At 35.9% G+C, this 24,709-nt stretch overlaps 1 protein-coding gene across 1 annotated transcript in view; it reads right to left on the bottom strand.

Moving 5' to 3' along the window:
* LOC120426263 (epidermal growth factor receptor) overlaps positions 1 to 24,709 on the bottom strand; it is a 213,138-nt gene that overhangs the window by 73,346 nt on the left and 115,083 nt on the right. The gene's annotated exons all lie outside the window — the stretch shown is intronic.

The raw sequence follows: 24,709 nt of genomic DNA, 5'->3' as shown, positions 1-24,709 counted from the left end.
TTTTTGATTATTTTAAAAGCATTTTTATGTGCTTGTAGCTGTCAAAATTGTAGTTGGGACTTGTATGGACGAACCAATGATGCAACATGTTTTTTTTAAAGTTATTTCAAATAAAAAATATAAAAAATAGTTTGCTGAAAATTTCCTCATTCTTGGCAGATTTGCTTAATTGTTCTAAATCGTATTTTTTTAAAGATAGTTACAGTGGATTAAAAAATATTTGTTTTTTTAACCTGATTTAATCCAAAAGGTGAAATAAATTTTTTCTTACAAAATTAAGATGTAAATTAGATAATTATGTGCAATTTGTTTTTTATACTAAATAGCGTGATTTTTGAAAAAAAAAATATTTACGATTCTAGAGGTTTTTCTTTTGAAAAAGTCATGTAAACTAAACATAAAATGTTTGCTTTTTATGTGTTTTTGAAACAGCCTTGAGAACAAACCGCCTAGAGAAAGCTTAAAATTTTGGGCAAAATTAGTTTATGACATCGTTTAATGATTTCAGAAAAAAAGTTATGAAAAAACATCCTTTGAGTTTTGGTTCTCGGGCCAAAAGAGCGCATCTATAAAAAAGTTTTGGGCTTTTATTCTGGGACTTACTTATTCACGAATTATGACAGATTTGTGAGCAAAGCGTTTTCAAAAGCAAACCTTAATCCTTCATTTTGTAAGAATGGCAAAAAAGGTTGTTATTCTCCATTTTTTAGGTGTTTTTTTAACACTGAAACATATATCCTGCTGTCCGCTGAATGCAAAAATCCGACTGAAAATTGGACGGGAGCCTAAAAGCCTTTTAAAAGTTTCATTGATATCGGAGAAAGTGGATTAACAAGTATTTGAAAATTTCCTGCATTGAGCTGGAATCGCTCTTAATCGACGGAACCGATAAAAAAAGCCGCCACAATTTTTTATAACATAAAAATATACATTGAGATGATTGAAATAGGTCAATTCGTAAGATGAAAACGGATACATTTCCACAGTTTCGATTCTCCGCATTCTAATGATTATTAAAATGACAATTTAAAAATATCTCAAATATCAACATTCAGCAAAAAAAAAACCTTGTCCATATCTTCAAAAACTCTCAGATTCCCCCATAACCATTACTCGCAAAGCTTTTGCATGTTCACACCATTTTCGACCGATCAAACATTCATCCCGTTCGTCGAACCATCCCGATTGGAACACCCCTCCCGAAAGAAATATGATTGAACAGCGATTTTTCTCTTTTCTTGCTCTCTTCGGTGAGGTCATTCCAGCTATCATATTTCATGCCGCCTGCCAATAATGACCATCAACACAGCGCGCTCACCTCATCAACAACAACAACTTCAACTCGAATCTTTTCTGGCAGATTCATTAATCTAAAGCGTGAAAACAGCTCTCCTTTTTGCAAGTGTATTGGAGTGTGTGTGAAGATATTTGGGCATGTTGGGGGAAAAGCACCTATTTTGGTCACCATAACATTTGAACGTGTAATATTACCCCTTTTATGGTGTAATATTACATTAGTTTTTCAGTTTTCGAAAGTATTTTTATAAGGTTTGTTTCAAGAATCGCTCCCACTCCCCTACATTTCTGCAGATTAAGGCCCCCGATAAGAGTTTGGAGTTTTAATTAAGGCCGAGGTTCCCCCTCCCCGCCTCGCGAGTTGTGTTTTCGCGCGAATATTTTTGCATGCAGCGAAAATGACCGCGTGAGTGTTGGATTACGGCGCGCAGGTAAATTTATCATTTATGTGTATGCTTTCTGGGAAGGCCCTGGGCGGGGAGTTTGCTTTGAAGCGAGCCCGCCGATGCAGATTAAGAATCGGGCTGGGTTCGGGCTAAAGTCCAGGGCCAAGCCAGCGTATCCTACTGAGTGATGTATGATGTGTTATTGACAAATGGGTGAAACTTGGGGTGAAACTAGCGAAAATAGAGATTAAAATCTATCGGGGTGGGGTAACGGAATTATGTTTTAAGGAATAGTTAAGTGTAGATTCGATTTGGGAGTTTTCAAAATAAGAAGCAGACTTTAGAAAAGTACGCATTGAAAATTGAACGAATAATCGAACCTGTCTTTCAAAGGGGTCTCCAGCAATTATTTCGCAAAACTAGCTCAACAACTGCTTAGCAAAGCAAATTCAATTACTGGGTTGTCGCGCAAAAGGTGCGAGTGGTCGCAATTCGCGCGAAATAATTGTCAGGTGAGCCCTGGCTTGTTGCTGCTGCTGCCAGGTCAGCAATATCAAGTATCTGGGTCTGCAACGTCAGCGGTTTCGTAACATCCGGTACGGTGGCGGCATGGTTGAGTGTCTTGTTAGCAGATTTATTTTTTTGCTCAGATATTGATACCAATCCTCTAATTGGCCACGTGCCGTATTGAGGGTGAAGTTGCAAAAAAAAAAGAAAATCATTTTCCATATTTTGTGGTGAAATATTCACAACCATTCTTCATTAAAATTTTACAACATTTTTGACGAAAAAATGACGACCTCTTCATGCTCGCAACATTTTCCACCTTGAGAGCGAGGAAAATCAATTTATCATCTTTTACAGCGCACTGTTTAGGATGCTATTTGGAAGCATCCCATGGACCTCCTTTCACCTGGAGCAGTGAAGACCGTAACTTTAACTACCTGAAAGACCCTAAATCTTAGACGTATCTTCCACAGGGAGAAGGATTCGCCTTTCAACCAAAACTGCAAGATGCACCCAAATGATGCATTGCTTCACTTCTAGAGATATCCCTTGGCCTGTCAAAAAATAACTTCGCCAGAAAAGAACCAAAACTGTCTTCAAAGCTAAGGGATAACCTCTCCGCGTACGGACGATTCCCGAGGTGAGAAATCTGGCCTTTTGTTTTGGAATAGATCGATGGCCTCGGCGAAGCCGACGAGCTTCAAGTGTGTTTGGCCACTTGGCAAAAGAGTGTGGCTTTTAGGCCACTGCACCGACAACGACCGGCAAAAAAGTTCAAGTGGTTCAGGTACCTTTCAGGCTCCTTTCCTTCCCGAACGCGTCGTCGAAAATTTATGATCACTCAAAGTTGCACACATCGTAGGGCAAAAAAGGGGCGCTTTCTCACACCGGGGACCTCTGCTTGACGCCACCTCTCTCAGAAGGTGGCCAGCTAATGCAATTTGTGAGTAGCAGCTAACGCCCTGCGAGCCACTTTGCTCAAGTGGGTAGGCGTTACCGGCGTGACTTGGTTTGCTCTGCGCGCTAAGCGGAGGGGTTCGTCGCTTGCGAGCGTTCAAGTTTATCTCGAATCAGCCGGGGGTTTTTTTTTTCGGGGGGAAAATCCGCGCTGCGCGGTTCCTTAAGCGGGTACAAATTGACAGGTTTGGAATCTGCCCAGAGTACGGGGCCGCGCAGAGTTGACCCGCTGACCGGCGATCCATCGCGGAAAGGGTTCGGAGCTTTGAAGACCATTTATTATTAAGTGGGAAATTAAAAGCCGTATAATAAGAGAATATGAAGGGGGCTCATGGACGCTTATCTTAATCAGAGCTGTAGCGCGATTCCGAGGAGGAGGGGGACGCCCAAAAGAAAGCCAAGAATTCCACTCGAAAGTCACGGCGAATCGCGTTTTCCCTGATGGAGGTTGCCAGAGTTGAAAGTCATCATCATCGCGCGTCGGGTTGGGTTGAGACGCGGATAGAGCAATAAAACTGCTGGCAACCGGTCAACAGCACACAAAAGGATCAATCGTGGAGTGGAATTTAGACGAGATGAAGGTTTTATGGTGTTATGGAGAGCCAATATCGAAACGTTTTGTCTAATTGTTCCCGAGTGACGCTATCGTCTTGGGAAATCATTTTTCATACTGGATGAGCCAGCGAGTTCGAAAAAGTTGGCATTTAAAACACTTAGATGATGTTAATGATTAGTCGATATTTAAGCTATATCTATTTTTCTATTTGTTACAGTAAAACTTTGTAGAATTGACCTGGCATCACATTTCAGTTGAAACACGTAAATTATAAAAAAAGTGCTCCCAGAATAGTAGATTCTCTTTGATATGCAATAAATTTTTGCCATTCAATAACAATTCACAAAATTCAGTTTTCAAAAGTATGATAAATTTTACTTAAGTCACCCAGAACTGGGCATCGGCATACGAGAGGATAAAGAGCACGATTCAGTAGTAAAATGGTATTGTGTGCGGACGGAGAGGATTAATCTTGAAATTACCGAGAGTACTTTACTCATTTTCAAAAAAAGTTCATCTATAAAAAAAGTACCGGTCCGAGACTCGAAACCAGGACCTTCGGCATATTGAACTGTGCCACCAGGGCTCGGTGACTAAGTGGCGGTCATTTGTCCATATAAGCCACTAAATAGGATGAATTGTTTCAATCAGTGAATGAACACGCGAGAGGTCTATGCTCTCGCAAAATAGTACTTTCCTCACGTTTCTTTTCGTGAGGACTATCCCCTCGTTCTTTAACTTTGGGTGTTCTGATTTCACTCAAAAATGTTGCCATAAATTCCAAGTTTTTTACTCATTAGAAAATTCTTGTTCGATGGAACTATGGATGGATGGTCCCTAAGCTTGCCGACCAATTTTCATCATTTTTTACATATTTTCGATATCAAAAAAAATAATTTTCAAAAATAATAACAAAAGAGTGTTCCCTGCAAACTCTATTTATTACTGAAGTTTAAGGTGTCAAAGTGCTGCAAATTTATTTTTTGTATTTTTCTGTGTAAATGAAATTTTCTGACTTTAAGAAGCATTTTGGAATATTTGTTCATCCATACAAGTCTCCACAAAATTATGACAGCTATCCATACAAAAAGTCAATTAAAATATTTTAAAAATCTGTGTCTTGAGAACGGATTGAACAATTTGGTGTCTTCGGCAAAGTTATGGATATGGCTTAGGACTGGTAAAAAAAATTATTACAGTTCGGAAAAAAACCTGGAAAACTGTTTGGCAGGTCAAGTTCTCGTTCCTAATTATGTCTTAGCTGTAGTTTCTCACTATGTAAATAAATTGTTTTACATTTTTTTTTGTGATTTAAACTTGCTTGCTTACTTTATATTAAGCTATATATTGCTTGATATGGATTGAAAACGCTTTTAACGGTGCACATCAACCAGAGCTTTATACACCAAGATTATTGTTACAGATATTTTAGTATCTTCAAAACTACGGGAACTAACGAAAAAAAAATTATTCATCCTCTAAAGTACTGTCTACAGAAAAAAATTCAAAATAAATTTACCATTTTTACAATCAGATTTATGCAGGATTGGCCCCGTAAATTTGTCAATTTTGGAATAAGAATATAAGGCTTCACCCATAAAGTACGTCACGCTTAAATCAGTCAAAATTTACCCCCCTCCCCCCCTTTGTCACGCTTTTCCTATACTTATAACATGCAATGTCACACTTGCTCAGAACCCCCCTCCCCCCTAGAGCGTGACATACTTTATGGATGACGCCTAACAACATCCTTGGTTGCCCTTAAAAAGCGTCAAATTGCTGATATGCCAAAATACTCATGCTTAAGATGACAAAAAATCTGTGCCACAAAAAGCTAAAGCGAGAGTTAGTCAAAATTCATTTGGCAGTGTTGCCATTGTTGCCAATTATTCTAAAAATCATAATTTTTGAAAAACGTCGAAAAAAGGAAAAAAAACTATCTTAAGAACGGATTTCTTGAACAATTTGATGTCTTTATTGTAAATATAGCTTAGGGACCATCCATAAACCACGTGGACAACTTAGGGGGGAGGGGGGGGGGGTATGGCGATTGTCCACGATCCATACAAAAAAGTTTTTTTTTTTGTTTGGACAATTGTCCACGAGGAGGGGGGGGGGGGGGGTAACAGATTCCCAAAAAAGTGTCCACGTGGTTTATGGAAATAAAATAGAAAAAAAACTAGAGAACGGATTTTCTAAACAAATTGATGTCTTCATTGTAAATATAGCTTAGGACTTCTCAGAAATAAAAAACTATTTTTTAAACATACTTTTGAATTGCGTTTAAAATTTTTTTTTGAAAAATCACATTTTAGATGTAAACATGACAAAAAAAAACTATTTTTTTAAGCTATGGCATATGTTTCTTAAATTCATTTGGCAGTGCTGCCATTTTTTCTAAAAATCATAATTTTTTAAAAAATGGAAAAAGTAAATAATCTTTCTCTAGAATGTATTTTCTGAACAATTTGGTGGCTTGGTTTTTAAATAGTTTGCTTGGGATTTCTATTTACGCTATTAAAAACTCATTTTTTGATTTGTCAAATTACAATAAATGATATCTGTTGTGCTATGAAACAAGTTTTTTAAAATGTATTAGGCATAGTTTCAAAACTTTTGATTAACGCAGGAAAAGAAGAAAACAATGTAAATTTAAATTTTTTAAGCCTGACTTGCAAAATGCTTAAGTGTCAAAAGGAGTTTTGTACGCTAGATTCGATGGCGTACTCGTAAAAAATAAATAAAAAACGTAAATTTCATAAAAAAATTAAAAAAAAAATTATTTGAAAATCGTCTTTTCCCGTTTTTCAACTATCAAAAATCGTGAGACAAGTGAGAAATTTAATTTATTTTTCGAATCTGCAATGAAAACTGTAAACACATTTTTTTCATTTTAAATTTACGTGTTTTTTTGTAACTTTTCAGGGTAACTTTTAAGAGTACTCCTAAAACTCAATCGTGTGCATTTGAAAGCATTTTTCCACAAAATTCAGCAAATTTTGCATAAGAATGACCTTTTGTACGTTTGTTGTGACTCGCCATCAAATCAAGCGTCCAATTTAACACAGAAGTCCCTTTGACACCAAATTTCTATCTCCTCACGGTTTTGAGCTACAAATCACTGAAAAATGTAAATTAGTAAAAATCAGAAAAAATGCCGCCCCGTCACGAAATATCGAAAATTGGACCTCGAATTCGTGAACAACGACCAAAATTTTACCTAAGAGCTAAGTTTCATGGAAATCGAAGCAGTTGTATAGTTAACAATCAATTCTAGAGTTTTAATTTGAAGTTTTTTTTGTCCCCTGATTTTTTGGAGAATTAAAAAAAACAAAACAGATTCAATGTCAAAAAGAAACTGTCAAGGAATTTTCCGTCCTTTTAAAAAAATATTGTCAATATTAGCAAAACAATTGTTACATTTGAAAAGGCCCTAAAATATTTATTTTTGACCAATGTAAGGATAGAGTCACATTCGTACGTGGGTTTACGATCTAGAAGTTCATTTTTTATTGTGATTTCATATCAATTCTTCGGTGATTAAAAATGATGTAACATAGAAACCAGCATGATTTCCCGGAAATCTACTTCCGAGGCGTGATACTTATCAGATATCAGTTTCCTTCCTATTCTTAAAACTCTCAGCTCGACCAGCTTTGTGAGAAATCCTTCATCCATTACTCAAAATCCTTGCACCCAAGCGATTCCAAAAGCTGGTGCAAAATCACACGGCTTCAAAATTACTGTTTTCGTCAGCGTCAGCTCAAAACGCCGATCAAAACCCAGCTCAACAAAAGGTTCAATTTTCCCCGAACAAAGGTTGGAAAGTGTCGATGAGGATTAGAAAACAATTTACAACGAAAAAAACGAAGAATCAAGGGAGGATCGACTGCATTCCGATAATAATAGGCTATCGCTAGGCTAGGGCCCGGGAGAGAGATTCCCTTTTGTCCTGTCCATCCTATCCCACGAATCCTAGCGGGAGATTAACACCTGAGTCCTTGCTCTATTGTTGCTGCAGATCCTTGACTCTGGGGTTATAATTGGAAATAACAGCTTGACTCTTCGTCATCAGTAACACTTTCGTTGGATGGGAAGGACGCCCGCGATCGTGATCTTCGACCATCTCAAGGTTCATTTTTCAAAAAAGTTACCTTCAAGTGTTTATGCGAAATCATGGCGCGATCGAGATCTCACGCCTCCCGAGTTGCCGAATATCAATCTCTGCGGCCTAAATGGTCCAAACTTTTGTGGAGGGCTCCTCCACGCTCCAAGTTTGGGCACCGCCGCCGCGCGCTCCGAACATGACGTTGAGAAATTGCCCCTCGACGATCTAAAATAGGCATCGATGCCCGTGTTCAAAATGGACCCCTTGATTGGAAATATCTGGACATAATAGACCTCTCAAGTTCTAATTTCGTGCGGCCATTGTTGAGCTGTCCCCCCGAAACGAGAGACGTGGGGGGAGGGTTTGCCTAGCCGAGAGTTATCAGCCCCCTTTGGAAAAGTGGCCACGGACTTCATAATTAATCGATCCATCGAGCGCGTGGTTCACCCTTCCCTCTTCGGGACCTCAGATGCACCACGCCAAGTGCCGGTCAAGCTGGAGAAGGTCAGAAGACGCTGTTAGTTTTTCTTCTTCTGTTTTCGTTCGGGCTTTTCAAGGAACTCAGCCTAGCGCGAGATCGCGCAAAAGCCATTAGCAGATAATTATGGAAAAATCATTTATTATACAAAGTGTTTGCGTACTACACAGGTTAGGAGGGGGGAACGAAAATATTACAAACTGTGACGCCTTTTAATATTCATCAAACAACGCGCGAGCTTTTCCCCAGACTGACCTCCTGGAGGAAAGGTGGCAAGAAAGTGGTCTTAAATGATTGCACTCGTGCGGCGATGACGACGGTAGTGCCGGTTCTGGCCGGACTCCTCCCCTCCGGTTGATTAGTGTGGAATGTTGGTGGTTGTTGCGTTTTTTTCCTGCTCTTAACGTTCACTCTGTTGTTTGAGGTGCGAAATAATTACATTGGAAAGGCGATTTGTAGTCGCTACAAAGTAGCGCTTTACAAGCATGCACTTTGTGTACAAAAGATGTAACGTTAGAAAATCTGGTTGCAACGCTTGCTTAGAGCGTTTTCTAAACCTTCTACCATCTGAAAAATCGTCCAACTCCAAGCGAAATTTATTCGGAGATCCGTGGAGATTTTCCCTTATCCTCTTAAAAAGGGGAGCTTCAACAACTCTCGTCTTCCAAATCCCTTTTCTTGTTCCTCGTTCGTTCGATGGGAGTGGCCAGTAATGGATGGCTGTCATGGTGTTGAAGATCTGGTTCAGGTGGGTTTGGTTCTATTTCCAATCATCAATTCCTAGGCAACTTGGGCTCGGACAATCATCACATGGTGAAGTCCAGACTGCAATCCGCTAAAACCACCGTCTCCAAGTGATGCGAATAGATGTGGGTAATTCTCCGTCAACTTTTTTTAGAGTGTAACAATGTTCTACAAAAGTGTAGAGCACATTTTGATATAGAAATATAAGAGGTTGCTTGTAAACATCACGAGTTATCGTGATTTTACGAAAAAAAAGTTCTAAAAAAGTTCTTTTTTGCGTTTCTCTTTGTTTCGTCGTCCGTGTCTGTCGCGAGTGACGATAAACGGCCATGATCAACGACGACCAACTTTTTCAAAACTTTTTATACGTAAAATCGCCATAGCTCGTAATGATTATAAGCAAACCTCTAAAGTCTATATATCAAAATTTTTGTAATTGTCTGCTCTACAACTTTGTACAACATTGCTACACTCTAAAAAATAACACTGCAAAGTTAGAAAAAACACGAAATTTTAAAATGAAAAATTTTGTTCTAAATGACAAAATGAGCAATTCTCTACCAAAACCGGAAATAGATTTTATTTGTATTTTTTGATTTGGCTCAAACTTTGTGGGGGCCTTCTCTATGACCAAAGAAGCTATTTTGTGCCATTGGTTCACCCATACAAGTCTCCATACAATTTTGGCTGCTGTCCATACAAAAATGGTATGTAAATATTTAAACAGCTGTAACTTTTGAGTGAATTTTCTGATAAATTTGGTGTCTTCGGCAAAGTTGTAGGTATTGATTGTTGAGAACTTTTGAGAAAAAAATTGGTACACGGAAAAAAAAAATTTAGATTTATTAATGAACTTTTTTTTTACTAAAACTCAATATCAATATGTATTAACATTGAAAATCGGACCATTAGTTGCTGAGATATCGTCATTAGAAAATGGTGGGTTGTTTTGTGACACTTGGAAAACTTCAATTTTCGTGTTTATTTTTCTTAAAGCGGCTCTATCTCAGCAACCGCAGGTCCAATCTTCAATGTCTTTTAGACAATTTTATAGCAAATTTTCTGAATTTTTAAAAAAATATATTTTTAAAAATGGTCACTCATGGTCACTATTTTTAAAAATCGAAAAACTGCAAATATTTTGCTAAAATCAAACTTTCGGTGGCTATATCTTGAAAACGGAGCTCTTTATCAAAAAATCTGTAATGTACTTTTCGATTGCAAATTCAATTTTGCATTAAAAAATAATGTCAATTTTTTTTTGCATGAACTTCGATTTTTTCCAAAAATCACCATTTTTTTCAAAAAATCATAACTCAGCGGCAGATTTTTTGACCATGTTTCTTTATGGCTCAAAAGTTGCGGATTTTTGTCCCCTAAAACATATCAAAAAATCTCGAAGATCAAAAAATACGTATTTTGGGAAATTGAGTTTTAGTGAAAAAAAAGTTCATTAAAATATCAGCAATTTTTTTTTCGTGTACCATTTTTTTTTCTCAAAAGTCCTCAACAATACCTACAACTTTGCCGAAGACACCAAATTGATCAGAAAATTCACTCAAAAGTTACAGCTGTTTGAATATTTACATACCATTTTTGTACGGACAGCAGCCAAAATTGTATGGAGACTTGTATGGGTGAATCAATGGCACAAAATAGCTTCTTTGGTCATAGGGAAGGCCCCCACAAAGTTTGAGCCAAATCAAAAAATACAAAAAACTAAAATGGTCGAAATCGGCCGATTTCGTAGAGAGTTGCTCAATGTTCTTTCTGGGTCAATGTAGATTCGAAAAGTACATTAAATTTCCCATCAAATGACATGTTCTAAAAATTTTTACAGTTGAGTTACGGAAAATGGCAGAGTTTTAAAACATTTTTAGTGTTTTTTTTCGATGCAAAATACGTTTTTTCGGAATTCCATCAAATCGGACGTCTAATTTTACATAAAAGTCCCTTTGACACCAAATTTCTATCTCATCACCGTTTCAGGCTGCCAATTATTGAAAAACACCTCTTTTTTCGCATGTTCAAAAATGAAAGGGGTCGTACCGCCGCTCCGTCACGAGATGTCAAAAAACGGACCTCGGATTCGTGATCAGGGACAAAAGTTACCCCTCAGGACAAAGTTTCACGCAAATCGAAGAGGGGTCGGGGCAACTTTTCCCGATTTCGTGTGAGTTGGTAAAGAATGCAGTAAGAAGTAAGAAGTAAGAAGTAAGAAGTAAGAAGTAAGAAGTAAGAAGTAAGAAGTAAGAAGTAAGAAGTAAGAAGTAAGAAGTAAGAAGTAAAAAGTAAGAAGTAAGAAGTAAGAAGTAAGAAGTAAGAAGTAAGAAGTAAGATGTAAGAAGTAAGAAGTAAGAAGTAAGAAGTAAGAAGTAAGAAGTAAGAAGTAAGAAGTAAGAAGTAAGAAGTAAGAAGTAAGAAGTAAGAAGTAAGAAGTAAGAAGTAAGAAGTAAGAAGTAAGAAGTAAGAAGTAAGAAGTAAGAAGTAAGAAGTAAGAAGTAAGAAGTAAGAAGTAAGAAGTAAGAAGTAAGACGTAAGAAGTAAGAAGTAAGAAGTAAGAAGTAAGAAGTAAGAAGTAAGAAGTAAGAAGTAAGAAGTAAGAAGTAAGAAGTAAGAAGTAAGAAGTAAGAAGTAAGAAGTAAGAAGTAAGAAGTAAGAAGTGAGAAGTGAGAAGTAAGAAGTAAGAAGCAAGAAGAAAGAAGTAAGAAGTAAGAAGTAAGAAGTAAGAAGTAAGAAGTAAGAAGCAAGAAGTAAGAAGTAAGAAGTAAGAAGTAAGAAGTAAGAAGTAAGAAGTAAGAAGTAAGAAGTAAGAAGTAAGAAGTAAGAAGTAAGAAGTAAGAAGTAAGAAGTAAGAAGTAAGAAGTAAGAAGTAAGAAGTAAGAAGTAAGAAGTAAGAAGTAAGAAGTAAGAAGTAAGAAGTAAGAAGTAAGAAGTAAGAAGTAAGAAGTAAGAAGTAAGAAGTAAGAAGTAAGAAGTAAGAAGTAAGAAGTAAGAAGTAAGAAGTAAGAAGTAAGAAGTAAGAAGTAAGAAGTAAGAAGTAAGAAGTAAGAAGTAAGAAGTAAGAAGTAAGAAGTAAGAAGTAAGAAGTAAGAAGTAAGAAGTAAGAAGTAAGAAGTAAGAAGTAAGAAGTAAGAAGTAAGAAGTAAGAAGTAAGAAGTAAGAAGTAAGAAGTAAGAAGTAAGAAGTAAGAAGTAAGAAGTAAGAAGTAAGAAGTAAGAAGTAAGAAGTAAGAAGTAAGAAGTAAGAAGTAAGAAGTAAGAAGTAAGAAGTAAGAAGTAAGAAGTAAGAAGTAAGAAGTAAGAAGTAAGAAGTAAGAAGTAAGAAGTAAGAAGTAAGAAGTAAGAAGTAAGAAGTAAGAAGTAAGAAGTAAGAAGTAAGAAGTAAGAAGTAAGAAGTAAGAAGTAAGAAGTAAGAAGTAAGAAGTAAGAAGTAAGAAGTAAGAAGTAAGAAGTAAGAAGTAAGAAGTAAGAAGTAAGAAGTAAGAAGTAAGAATAATTTGAATAGAATGGCTTGTTCTGAAATTACTTGGTTACTAAGCACTGGTGTGTTAAGTAAAAAAAGCTTGTTTGGTAGTTTTGTGACATCTTCCTTTGTAGCATGTACCGCTGCATTGCGGCATGTTTATCTACGCATTTAATCTGCGCGCGCGCAAACAATTTGCTTAATTGGAATTAATTTTTCAAAGCCGCACACATTCAGATATCCCGCTTGGGTTTGTACTCGTCGTTGCGTTTGCATTGCCGCCAGGTCAATAAACAGGCCTAATACGATCACAACCCACCAAGACTTGGGAGGGTCGTATTTCTTCTCCGCATGGCTATTATCGAAAACCACTCATTTGTTTACAACTTTAAAATATCACCGCGAAGCACAATACTCTCTGCCCGTGCGATCAAAGTTCCGCAAAACTGGTTGGTCCTCCAAGAACCTGGAGTTCGATGCAACCACCACGGGAGGGGAAAAAAACCTCAAAGAAAGCATTAATCTACCCCCTCGTCTCTCAACTTCGGGAACACCCCCTCCCGTCAGGTGTCCCCACTTTATCTTTGTATGCTTTTGTTTTGTCGTAATTCCAAAGCAAATATTGAAACAGAATCACGCGGTGGTTCAATATTTGTCCCCGTTATTAGATAGTTAGACGGAGTTTTCGTTTTCCCCAAGTCATTCGCTGCGCCTTAACCACGACGGCTCGCGGCGGGTTTGGTGCACCAGAGGTATAAGATTCGTTGTCGCTGGAGCAGTAAACTGTATCACGGTCACGAATTGTCCATTTTCTAGCGGGGGGCGGTGATCTTGCGATAGCTGAAACTCGACGTTGCAAAGGGGGTGGTAACGACCACGAAAAGGGCTTCGTGCGAATCGCCTTCAAGACTGTCCAAGACCTAATTCGTTTAGGCAAACCTTCATGATCTTGCTGAAAAGGGCAGCCGGTTGCAATTTGGTTACGTGGACTCCATGACGCCAGTTTATCTGAAGTCTGGGTTTCGAAGTGAAATTTCTCCAAATCGAATTAGTAATAGATCATTCTAATCAGGCAATCTCGCCCGAAAACCACTTCAACTAAACGTTTAACTGCCAAACAATCAAAATCTCAAACGGAACAGCCATCTACCGAAACAATTCGCTCCACAAAGAAAAAACGAGTTCCAAGCCACAGCCCACCGAGGCCATGATCCGATCTAGCCAAATGAATTTGTAATAATTCCCCTACAGCCATTACCAATCTGCCCGATCGGCCTGTGGCCAGCAGCGCTCACCCAACCGGCCAGATTCCAAAACCGTCATATCTCCCTGCGTTCATCTCTTACTACTTCTCTCCTCTTGAAGCTTGAGCTAGTTTGGGAGGATCAGAACGCGGTTCTCCTGTCTAATATCCATCAAATAGACGAGCAGCGGGAGGGCCGCCGGCCCGCTGGCCATCGAATAGAAAAGAATCTTAAAGAATCAAATCGAAAAATATTTCGACCCCGCTGGACCGCATCAAGTCACGTTGGGGCGCAGCAGTTGAGGCCACAGACAATCAGAAATGTTTTTTTTTAATTTGTAATATTATTCGAAAATTATTCAAAAAACATTCAACGATATCAAGCGAAAAAAGATAATTTAGAAAAACATCAGTGAAGTAATGTTTAGTTCAAAAAATTACGTCCGTGAATAGGGAGAGGGAGGGGGTGTCTGGGGTTTGTGATAGCCCTTGCTAAAGATATAGTTAAAGTGTGGGACAGTAAGAGGAGGACTGAAATCCCTAAAATTTCTGTACATTGAAATTAAAAAAAAGTGCCAAATTGCTAAATTCTAGGAATTTTGGCTCCTTTCCTTATTTAGTAATTGGGTTTTTTGGATTACTTTATAAGAAAAGGAAGCAAAATTCCTAGAATTTAGGAATTAGGTACTTTTTTTAATTTCAGTGTACGTAATATTTGAACAACCCTCAAACTACTGAAAGTTGTTGAAATTAAAATATTCGTCAATTTATCATTTAATTTTTGAAAACATATAAGGTTATAAAGTGAAATTTAGAATAAAACAAAAAATCAATTATAAAGTTTCGCAAAAAAAGTTCCGTTTTTAAAACTTGTGCAGGAGTTTTTATTTTCGGCCTGTCAGCAATTGGGTCTTATATCACAAACTTTAAACAAGTTTTCGACTGTCTTCAAGTAATTGAAAGCTACAATGAAGGTAAGAATGTAAGTCAGCCTGACTATTCGAAGAAAGTGGTCCGGTGGTGCAGTGGTTAGCGTGATAGCCTCTCACCCCAGTATGGTCTGGGTTCAACCCCAGACGGATCCGGTGGCATTTTTCGAGACGAGATGTGCCTGATCGCGCCTTCTATCGGAAGGGGAAGGAAAACATCGGTCCATTAGCGTAAAAGAGGTTTTGAGCGACTCTCCACACATAACCTTCGGACGCCTAGAAATGAGCAGAAACTTGAAACAGAGAACACAAAAGACCCGGGGTCGTTAATGTGGATTGCTTTGCTTTTTTGTTTTCTTTCAGCTCAGTTTTTTTAGCTCAGAGTATCGAAATCAGATGAATATTCCTCTTAATTAATTTTTCCAATGCTTTTTTCACTTTATTTTAAAAATCTGCCCGATTTCTGTTTGATTTTTGAAATTTAAATCGCAATATTCAAGATTTTTTTATTGCAAATACTTAGTTAAATTAACTATTAATAATTTAGATTTTTCCTGATTCTTCAACTTTGTTCGAATTCAAGCAAACTTGAACTCAAATTATAATAAGTTTATTTAAATTTGGCTTTTTTCCAGCTCTGTCCATTTTCTCAGATTTATGTATTAGAAATTGTCATTTTCCAATCGTTTTTTTTAATAAATGAAAATATTCTGCGTTTTTTTAATTTTTCCAAAATTAATGAAAATTAAAGTTAAGAAATAGAAAAATAAAATAACTTAGTTCCAACATTAAATATTAATTTTCTGTCAAAGGTAAGATTTTTGTAAAAAGATAGATATTGAAATTTAAAGCGCAATTTTAAAGATTTTTTATTGCAAATACTTAGTTAAATTAACTATTAAAAATATAGATTTTTCCTGATTCTTTAATTCTTTTTGAACTCAAGCAAACTTAAACTTAGATTATAATAAGTTAATTTAAATTTGTTTTTTTTTCCAGAACTGTTATGTCTTTGAAATTGTCATTCTCCAATTTTTTTTTCAATATATGCAAATATTCTGCGCTTTTTATTTTTCCAGAATTGATAAAAATTAAAATAAAGAAATTTATTAAATAGAAAAATAAAAAAGCTTAGTTAAAACTTAAAATATTATTTTTCTGTCAAATGTAATGTAACCTAAAAAATTATTTTTCTGTCAAATGTAAGATTTTTGTAAAAATATAGAAATTGAAATTTAAAGCGCAATATTAAAGATTTTTTATTGCAAATACTTGTTTAATTAACTATTAAAAAATCAGATTTTTCCTGATTCTTTAATTCTTTTGAACTCAAGGAAACTTAAACTCAAATTATAATAAGTTTATTTAATTATGGCTTTTTACAGCACTGTCCATTTTCTCAGATTTATGTCTTAGAAGTTGTTATTCTCCAATAGTCAATATTAATTTTATTAAAAAATATAAAATAAATTATGACATGATTTTTTTTTAAATTTAACTTAGGCTGGTATAAATATTTTAAAAAGATTTTGTAACATTTACCCTTCAAAATCGTTTCGAAAAATCAGAGGACAAAAATATTATTTCGAAAAACTTAAAAATTAAATCAATTAACAATGCTCTTTTAGCATGTTTAAGTTTATTACGCAATCTTTGGAATTTTCGGAAATTTTCTATGTGCAGTACTGCAAAAAGTTTTGATTTTGTTTTGGTGAAATTTTGGTTTTCGGCAAATTTTACATTTTTTTAACTAATGATTGCAAAACAACTGAACCAGTAAGAAATGCATTTTAAAACACTTTATTCATTCAAATGGCTATGGCTTGCTATGAATTTTTTTTTTTTTTTCATGAAAATTCATAAAAAAAATAGTGAATTTCATTTGTTTTGACATTATTTGCCTATTTTGACTTTTACATTCGACCTAACACAAAATCTATGGTCAAATTCATTTAAGTTAATTTTATCTAACGAGGTTGATGAAGTTGATTAATTACGACAAGTACTGAAAATTCCAGTTTATGCTAAATGTTGCAAAACAGTGAAAAATTCAGCAAGAGTTTTCCAACGAAGTTTACCGAGTTAGATAAATACGATTAGTGATAAAAAAAAATCAAGTTTTATAACATGTTGCAACATTTTTGGCAATTCCGGAAAACACTCTATGAATTTGGTTGTTTCAGTGAAATTGCCGTCAAGTTTAGTGTTAAAATCCAAAACAGTATAGAAAAGTATTACTTTTAGATACAGGTGCTAAAAAGTTGAACTTTTCAGCACTCAAAGGGATGCTTAATTACTATTGAATCTTGGCAATCCTCTCTTATTTTATCGTTAATTTAGGGAATTGAAAAGACCATTTATTTCTAAGTCGTATAATGTTATGATTAAATTCTTTACCCCCGGTTAGGAATAAGAATTTCCAGTTTGGTAAAAAAAGATCGATTTTTCCGTCTTTTTGTCTGTGCTCCGGTGCGCACACGACGACCACTAGAAGAATTCCCCTTCCTCTCGTTCCTCCTCCTACAACCCCCCACAATCAAATGAAACAATCTGTGGAAAATAAATTAAAAGCTTTTAATTATGAAGGAAAACACACAACAAACTCGCGGGAAGAACTGCTCGACCGATTCCGCCGGGATTTCAGAGTTTGCTACAAACGGAGGTGGAAGAAGCAATCGAACCAGTTAATTTATAGTTCATGATTTGGGTGTTCCAGCAGCAGCAGCAGCAGTGAGGGACAAGGGGGGGGATAGAAAACAAAAGACCATTCCGCTGTCAGAAGTCCGTTGATGGGTGAAAACGTTCAACGGAGATTTAAATTAATGACGGATCTGGGAGAGATTTGGGACCTCAATCACGCAATGCCTAGGGTTAGGGTTCATGGAGAGTTCTGGAGAAGTGATGGGCTCGGAATTTGCGGCCTGGACTAGTTTTAATCCAAGTAACTCCAACATCTAACTTTGTTTGAGTATCTGCCTTAATGTTGCCGAACTGTCTACTCGTTACAAGAGTACTCAGTTGAGATGTTGCATCTGCAATCTCAAAACGTACAACAACAAAACCATCCAATTCAGGTCAATGTATTCATGATGTCTCAGCACTGAATGCTGCTTGACCACTACCAGCCTCATGAATACATTCAACACTCGTTGTCCAATAAGCAACATTAGAGTCCGAGAATCTCCTGACAAAAGAGACCTCTTCAAATCCCATTATGCTCTCCGTCGTCGTCGTCGTCCTCTTAACGACGCTCGAATTGTTTTCAAATTTTAAACGCCACTCTCGAGACATATCGACACATGCAACGACCTCCTCCTCCACCTTCCTCTTCCCCTGTGGAAGAGTCCAAAAATGTCAAATCTCGACAACATGCCGACCGAGCTGCATTGTCTTTGTCTGTGCGTGTGAGCGTATCTCCCCACTGAAGTTCATGTTGTCGTTGTCGGCAATGTTCGACATTTGGAGGTACAACTGTCCAAAAGCCACACACAGGCAGGCAGGCAGCAAGATCAGAAAAGGCAAAGTGCAGCGAAACTTGGTGCTCGGAGTTGTTCAACAGCCCGAACGAGAACCGAATCGGACATGTGCGGTTGCTTGTTCTGGGCTTCGGAGCTGGTTCTCCGGGATTGTTGTTGTCGTCGTCGACGACGATTGGCACCTTCCACGAATCTGTTGAGCGGTTTTTGGAGAGGGGCCAGGGATGGCTCTTCGCAAAAGTGGTTCTGTGTTTTGTTATCGCGATGAATTTCTTCGTTGTTTTAAAGATAAATTGTTTTTAATTGACAAAATAGAAACGTAATTTTCAATTCAATTCAAATAATTTTATAAGTAATTAAGGCTGGTACAAATTTTATTTAAAGTTTTTGTCTACCCCACCCCCTTCAATGTTGGCTCGAAAAACCAGGGTGCGAAAAAAATATTCTTTCAAAAATTTCAATGAAATTTTAAGTGCAATCTGCTGAAATTGATTTAAAATGCATTCCCCTGCGTTTAAAATCATTTTCAGCATGTTTGGGTTGATTTGAACATCTTTTGAATTTTTGAAAATGTTCGATGTTTAGTATTGCAAAAAGTTTTTTTTTCGCATTTTTTTTGTTTTCGTCAAATTTTATTTTTTTGAGAACGAATGATTGCAAAACAAGTAAACTAGTGTAAAATGCATTTAAAAACACTTTTTGCATTCAAATGTTGAGACTATGGTTTGTTATTCAATTATAATTGTTTTTAATTTAAATACGGAACATTTGGACTTAAAACATATATTTTGGGACCACAGATCTGAAAACGACTTTTAACTTATCAAGGATTTTTTTTTCATTAATTCTTTTATATTTTTTTTGATTTTTTGACAGTCCCATATCACATAATTAACCCTCTACAACCCAACCCCGCCTTTAGACGGGCTTCGATTTAAAAAATCGCCAGAAATCAATTTTTCAACCAATTTTTGATCTCTAAAAAGCATTTGAAAGAAGAATTTTTAAAGTTTTAGAAAATTTATGGGTTGGAAGTTTTAGTTGTTTTATGTGACTTTGCCAATGTTTTTAAAAATGTCATTTTTTGAGGGGTCAACTTTGGCTGTGTTTTTTACTAACATTTTCTTTATTTTAAGTAAAAAGAAGTATGCAGTAATTTTTCTATTGTCCCAGACTCTGGTTCTACGCAATTCTTTTTCAACTTAATTGATAATGGTGCCATTTTATAGCAGAAAATGTGAAAAGCAAGCAAAAAATTTAAAAATTAATGTAAAAACATGAAAAAATTAGATAGGCAAAATGTAATAATAGGAGGTGGTAGAATAGGCCAAAAACTACCAAAAACAAAAATAAAATAAACAAGATAAATGCAAATTTAAATACTAAAAATGAAACAAGAAAAACATAAAACAAGAGAAGTAAAGTTTTTCGTAGTACAAAAATTGCTCAAAATGACCTCCTGAACAAGGGAAAAATCATAAATTTCGAAAAAAAAAATTTGGGCAGTAGAGGGTTAAGTACGAAGCATTTGTTTAAATTTTTTTCAACATTTTTTTTTAAATTAGGCTTGTGACTTAAAATTTACTTGATTTTGCCGCCCCTCGACCTCGGCCAACTTGAAGCTTCATTTAATAGTTAAAAAATTGATCAAAAAATTATTTTTGGATGTTTTTCCTTTTTGTGTCAGTTGTTTTTTTGCTCCCCCTCCACCAACTGTTATAAAAATGGATAGCTTTTACTTAAAAATAATATAGAACAGGCTTAAAAATATGTAAATTTTATCAAATTTGTGCTCTTTTGATTTTTTGTGCAAGGATAGAAATCTTGATAGTGAATCTGCAGGATGAGCAATGACAAACTTGAAAACATTTGTTATTTTCCCATTCGATAACATTTTGCTTCTAAATTGGAAACAATCAGGTTTTCCAATAAAAAGTAGTTTATTTTAAGTATATCTCGCATATAAAATATTGAAAATTTTATGTATGATTTTTTTTTTCATCGAAACAATTTAAACAATAAAGTAATAATATTGGGTGGAAAATGCACATCAAATGAAAAAAAAATTAATCCAAAATTATTTGAAGCATTTTTGGCATTTTTATTGTTTTACCGATTGAAGATTTTTGTCGCAAGTTGAATTTTACCTGAAATGAAAGAAGAAAAAACAAAAGTTAGAATAATGATAAATTATAAGTTTTTATGTGAGGAATAAAATCCATTTTAAATGATTTTCTAGCTGTGTAAACAAAACTTGCTTGAGAAATACAATATGTTCATTACCCTCACTTTAATATTATCCAAAAACAATAATATCTCAACTTATATTGATCAACGAAATTTCGACAATTTTCATAGATTTTTAAACCACTCAACTTAAAAAAAATCGTATGATTTAACATGGTTTATGCTGTAAAGTGCATTAAATTTCATTATTCAACCAATTTAAAGTAAAAGATAATGTATTACTTCATGGCGTGTAACTTCAATAAAATGATGTTTTAAGTTTTATGAACAAATGTCATTAAAAAAATTCTGTTATAGGTGTTAATGACTATATTACTTTATAAATAATATAAGAATCTTTCAACTTTTTTCAATCAAAATAGCCGGTCAGAATTTGCATTCCAAAAATAATCTTCTGTTTTAAAATTTCAATTGGTAAAATTAAGGATCATGGAAGCATTTTTTTTGCGATTACAACAGTACTAAGTGATTGATTTTGAGATAATTCCATTGCTAGGTTTATTAATCATCTAATTCCCTCCAACTTTTTTCAATTTTGTTATTTTTCTCTTCAACATGGAAAACTTTACTTCTCTTGTTTCAATTTTTTCTTGTTTCATTTTCAATGTCTTATGTGCATTCATCTTGTTTAGTTTATACTTGTTTCTGATAATATCAGACTAATGTTAGCAATTTTTTTATATTTTTTTTTGTAATTTTTATTTTTTTCGCATTTTTTGGTATTAAAAATACCATTATGTTGCCACAGTTTCCAACTTCAACCCTGAAGAACTCCTCATTCCTCACCCGAAAAGCATAAGAAACTGTCACTACACGACGGTCGCAGTAAAAAAAACAAGCCGCAACAGCCCAAGACCAAAACCCGCCACGAAGGCGTAAAAGAGCGCCCAGTTCGCATAAATATTTTGCGATAAATTTGTACTGACGTTGATCCTTTTGACATTTCTGGCTTCCCGAAGGAACGCGCAAGAGCTTGGCACCACACCAGCTTCAGCGAGGCAGAAATATTGCTTTCGACAGGTTGGACTTTTTGCTGTTGTTGTGCGCGATCAAGACCCATTCGAGAGTGTAATCAAATTGATGGGATGTTGAAATCTGATTTATCAGCCTCAAAGTGTGAGAGATTTTGGGGAGGGATGGGAACACTGCACCGTCACTCCTGGAAAAGGATTTTAAAAAGCGTGATTCATCAATAATGACCGAAAGAAAGGGTCTTGACAGGTGAAGTGGCCTGTCCGTCGAACCGTTTGCGGCTACGTAGCGCAAAAAATGGACGGTTTGTTAACTACGTAGACAGTTTGTTAGATTTTTTGCTTCTAAGGTTTCCACGTGGATTTTGAACGACCCCTTAAGCATTTCAAGTTGTGGCTAGATAATGGGGTTCGTTGTCTGTTCGCTCGTTGAGGTCTCCCAACCTCGTCAAACGTCAACGGCGGCGATAATGTTGTCAAGTGGCTTGTGAACGCGCCCTTGACTAGAAGGACGTCGGCGGACTATCATAATCACGGTTGATTATGTCAGCATCTTCAGAGTGTTTGGTACTTTGTTGCTCATGTGCGCGGCGATTCACAACAAATGTTTTGTTGTTGTGTTTTGCGCGCCACACTTGGAGCGTGATTGAAGCCCGTAATTAATCACTTGACTGGGTTCGGGGGGAGTTGGGAAACGTTGCGAAGAGATTCATGGAATTCCGATGACGGAGAATAAATAGCTTATATGAAGGAATGTTGAGCGTAAATACTTGAACAGTACATAAGAGCTTACAAGTCCATGGTAATACAAAATATAATCTTCTAAAAAGAATTTCATGAAAATGCAGATTTCTAAAAGATAAAAAGGTTTAAGAACGATAGCAGCACCATCAAAAATTTCAAGTTTTTTATCCCAAAAATTATCTCACGTTACGAAATTTTAGAAACCACAATCATTTGCATTCCCATCTCTTAATTTCTCATCGTTATCAAACGACAACCTCCCCCTCCCTCTCTCTTCGCTAATATTCACGAATTCACGACTTCAAACTGATGTCGGCGGCGTCGCAGAACCGGCTCCTAACGTCGAGAGGACCTTCAGGCCCCCAGCTTTTATGAGGCAAAGGAGGGGGTGGCCGCAGCAGTGGCCATTATTCAGTAAAGAGCGCGCTTCGTGCCCAGCCAAAGTGTCCGCCGGAGTTCGTTGAGGGGAAGGGAAAATCACGATACAAGATTATAAATGTTTATAACAGCGCAAGAATAATGCATTCTTTCGGCTAAAAGCTCCCTGCCTCACCCCCTTCAAACCTCGAGCTTCATTGGATCAAGTTAAAAGCGCAGCAAAGAGGCAGAGAGCAAAAAATCTGCTAAAAGTGAAGGCAAGGGCAGTTAGTTGGTTGGCAGCAGCAGAGAAAAAGTTCAAGTAACAAAATAAAATTAATATCAAGCGCAGCACAGGCCAAGAAGAGAAAGACCTCTGTGAAGGTACATGAAATCGACCGAAAAAAAACGTGATTGTAACAATTTTTTTGCTGCGCAAACATGGCACGACGGTAAAATCTAGGGGGCAAGCAAATTATATGTTGCAGCAGTGCTTTCCAATTACACTGGCCAAGTTCGTGGTGGGGAGGAAAAAAGGGTGGACCTTTTCGGCGACGTTATGCGAAAACTGGCAGCTGAAGTTGAGGGTTGAGCTTAGATTAGAAAATATATTTGTAAACTATTAAGACTAGTACAAATTTTATTCAAAGTTTTTGTCAAATCAAAAGATTTTAGATCGTGGAAGTTATCCCGGAGAAGTTATCCTGGACGCCATAAAGATGGCGGCCGCAGGCCGTAGGATAACTGTCAAAGGATAACTTCCAATCTTCCTCTTAGATGGGAAGTTATCCTGGGAGGTTATCCTACGGCTAAAAACGGCGGCCATCTTTATGGCATCCAGGATAACTTTAGGTTATCCTACGGCAGATTATGAAAAATAAATATGATTCAAAAAATTAAACACTGTTTAAACAATAACAAAGTTTGGTTTTCCAAAATCTTAAAAAAGGTGAATAATTTGGGTAACGGATTCAAAATTAAATAAATTCAAACATTCTGAAAAATCCCAAGGCTCCTCAGAAATAAATGAAAGGATTTAACTAAACAGTCAAAACCTCGTAGGGCCAGCTATGAGGAGTTGATAAAATTATTCTAAAAATGTAAAACATTATTTCCAAGTCCTACAAGCATGTTTGTCAATTCGGCATGCTTGCCAAGTAATTTTAAAAATGTTTTCAGAACATAATATAATAAAATTTGGAATAAATTCAAAGAAATTCTCAAAGAACCTCGTAGGGCCAGCTATGGGGAGTTGATAAAATTATTCTAAAAATGTAGAACATTATTTCCAAGTCCTACAAGCATGTTTTTCAATTCGGCATGCTTGCCAAGTAATTTTAAAAATGTTTTCAGAACATATTATAATAAAATTTGAAATAAATTCAAAGAAATTCTCAAAGAACCTCGTAGGGCCAGCTATGGGGAGTTGATAAAATTATTCTAAAAATGTAGAACATTATTTCCAAGTTCTACAAGCATGTTTTTCAATTCGGCATGCTTGGCAAGTAATTTTAAAAATGTTTTCAGAACATATTATAATAAAATTTGGAATAAATTCAAAGAAATTCTCAAAGAACCTCGTAGGGCCAGCTATGGGAAGTTGATAAAATTATTCTAAAAATGTAGAACATTATTTCCGAGTCCTACAAGCATGTTTTTCAATTCGGCATGCTTGCCAAGTAATTTTAAAAATGTTTTCAGAACATATTATAATAAAATTTGGAATAAATTCAAAGAAATTCTCAAAGATCCTCGTAGGGCCAGCTATGGGAAGTTTCCGAGTCCTACAAGCATGTTTTTCAATTCGGCATGCTTGCCAAGTAATTTTAAAAATGTTTTCAGAACATAATATAATAAAATTTGGAATAAATTCAAAGAAATTCTCAAAGATCCTCGTAGGGCCAGCTATGGGAAGTTGATAAAATTATTCTAAAAATGTAGAACATTATTTCCGAGTCCTACAAGCATGTTTTTCAATTCGGCATGCTTGCCAAGTAATTTTAAAAATGTTTTCAGAACATAATATAATAAAATTTGGAATAAATTCAAAGAAATTCTCAAAGAACCTCGTAGGGCCAGCTATGGGGAGTTGATAAAATTATTCTAAAAATGTAGAACATTATTTCCAAGTCCTACAAGCATGTTTTCCAATTCGGCATGCTTGCCAAGTAATTTTAAAAATGTTTTCAGAACATAATATAATAAAATTTGGAATAAATTCAAAGAAATTCTCAAAGAACATCGT

The sequence above is a fragment of the Culex pipiens genome, chromosome 2 (assembly GCF_016801865.2).
Source record: "Culex pipiens pallens isolate TS chromosome 2, TS_CPP_V2, whole genome shotgun sequence".
NCBI classification, from domain to species: domain Eukaryota; kingdom Metazoa; phylum Arthropoda; class Insecta; order Diptera; family Culicidae; genus Culex; species Culex pipiens.
This window is presented reverse-complemented; position numbering and strand designations above follow the sequence as displayed.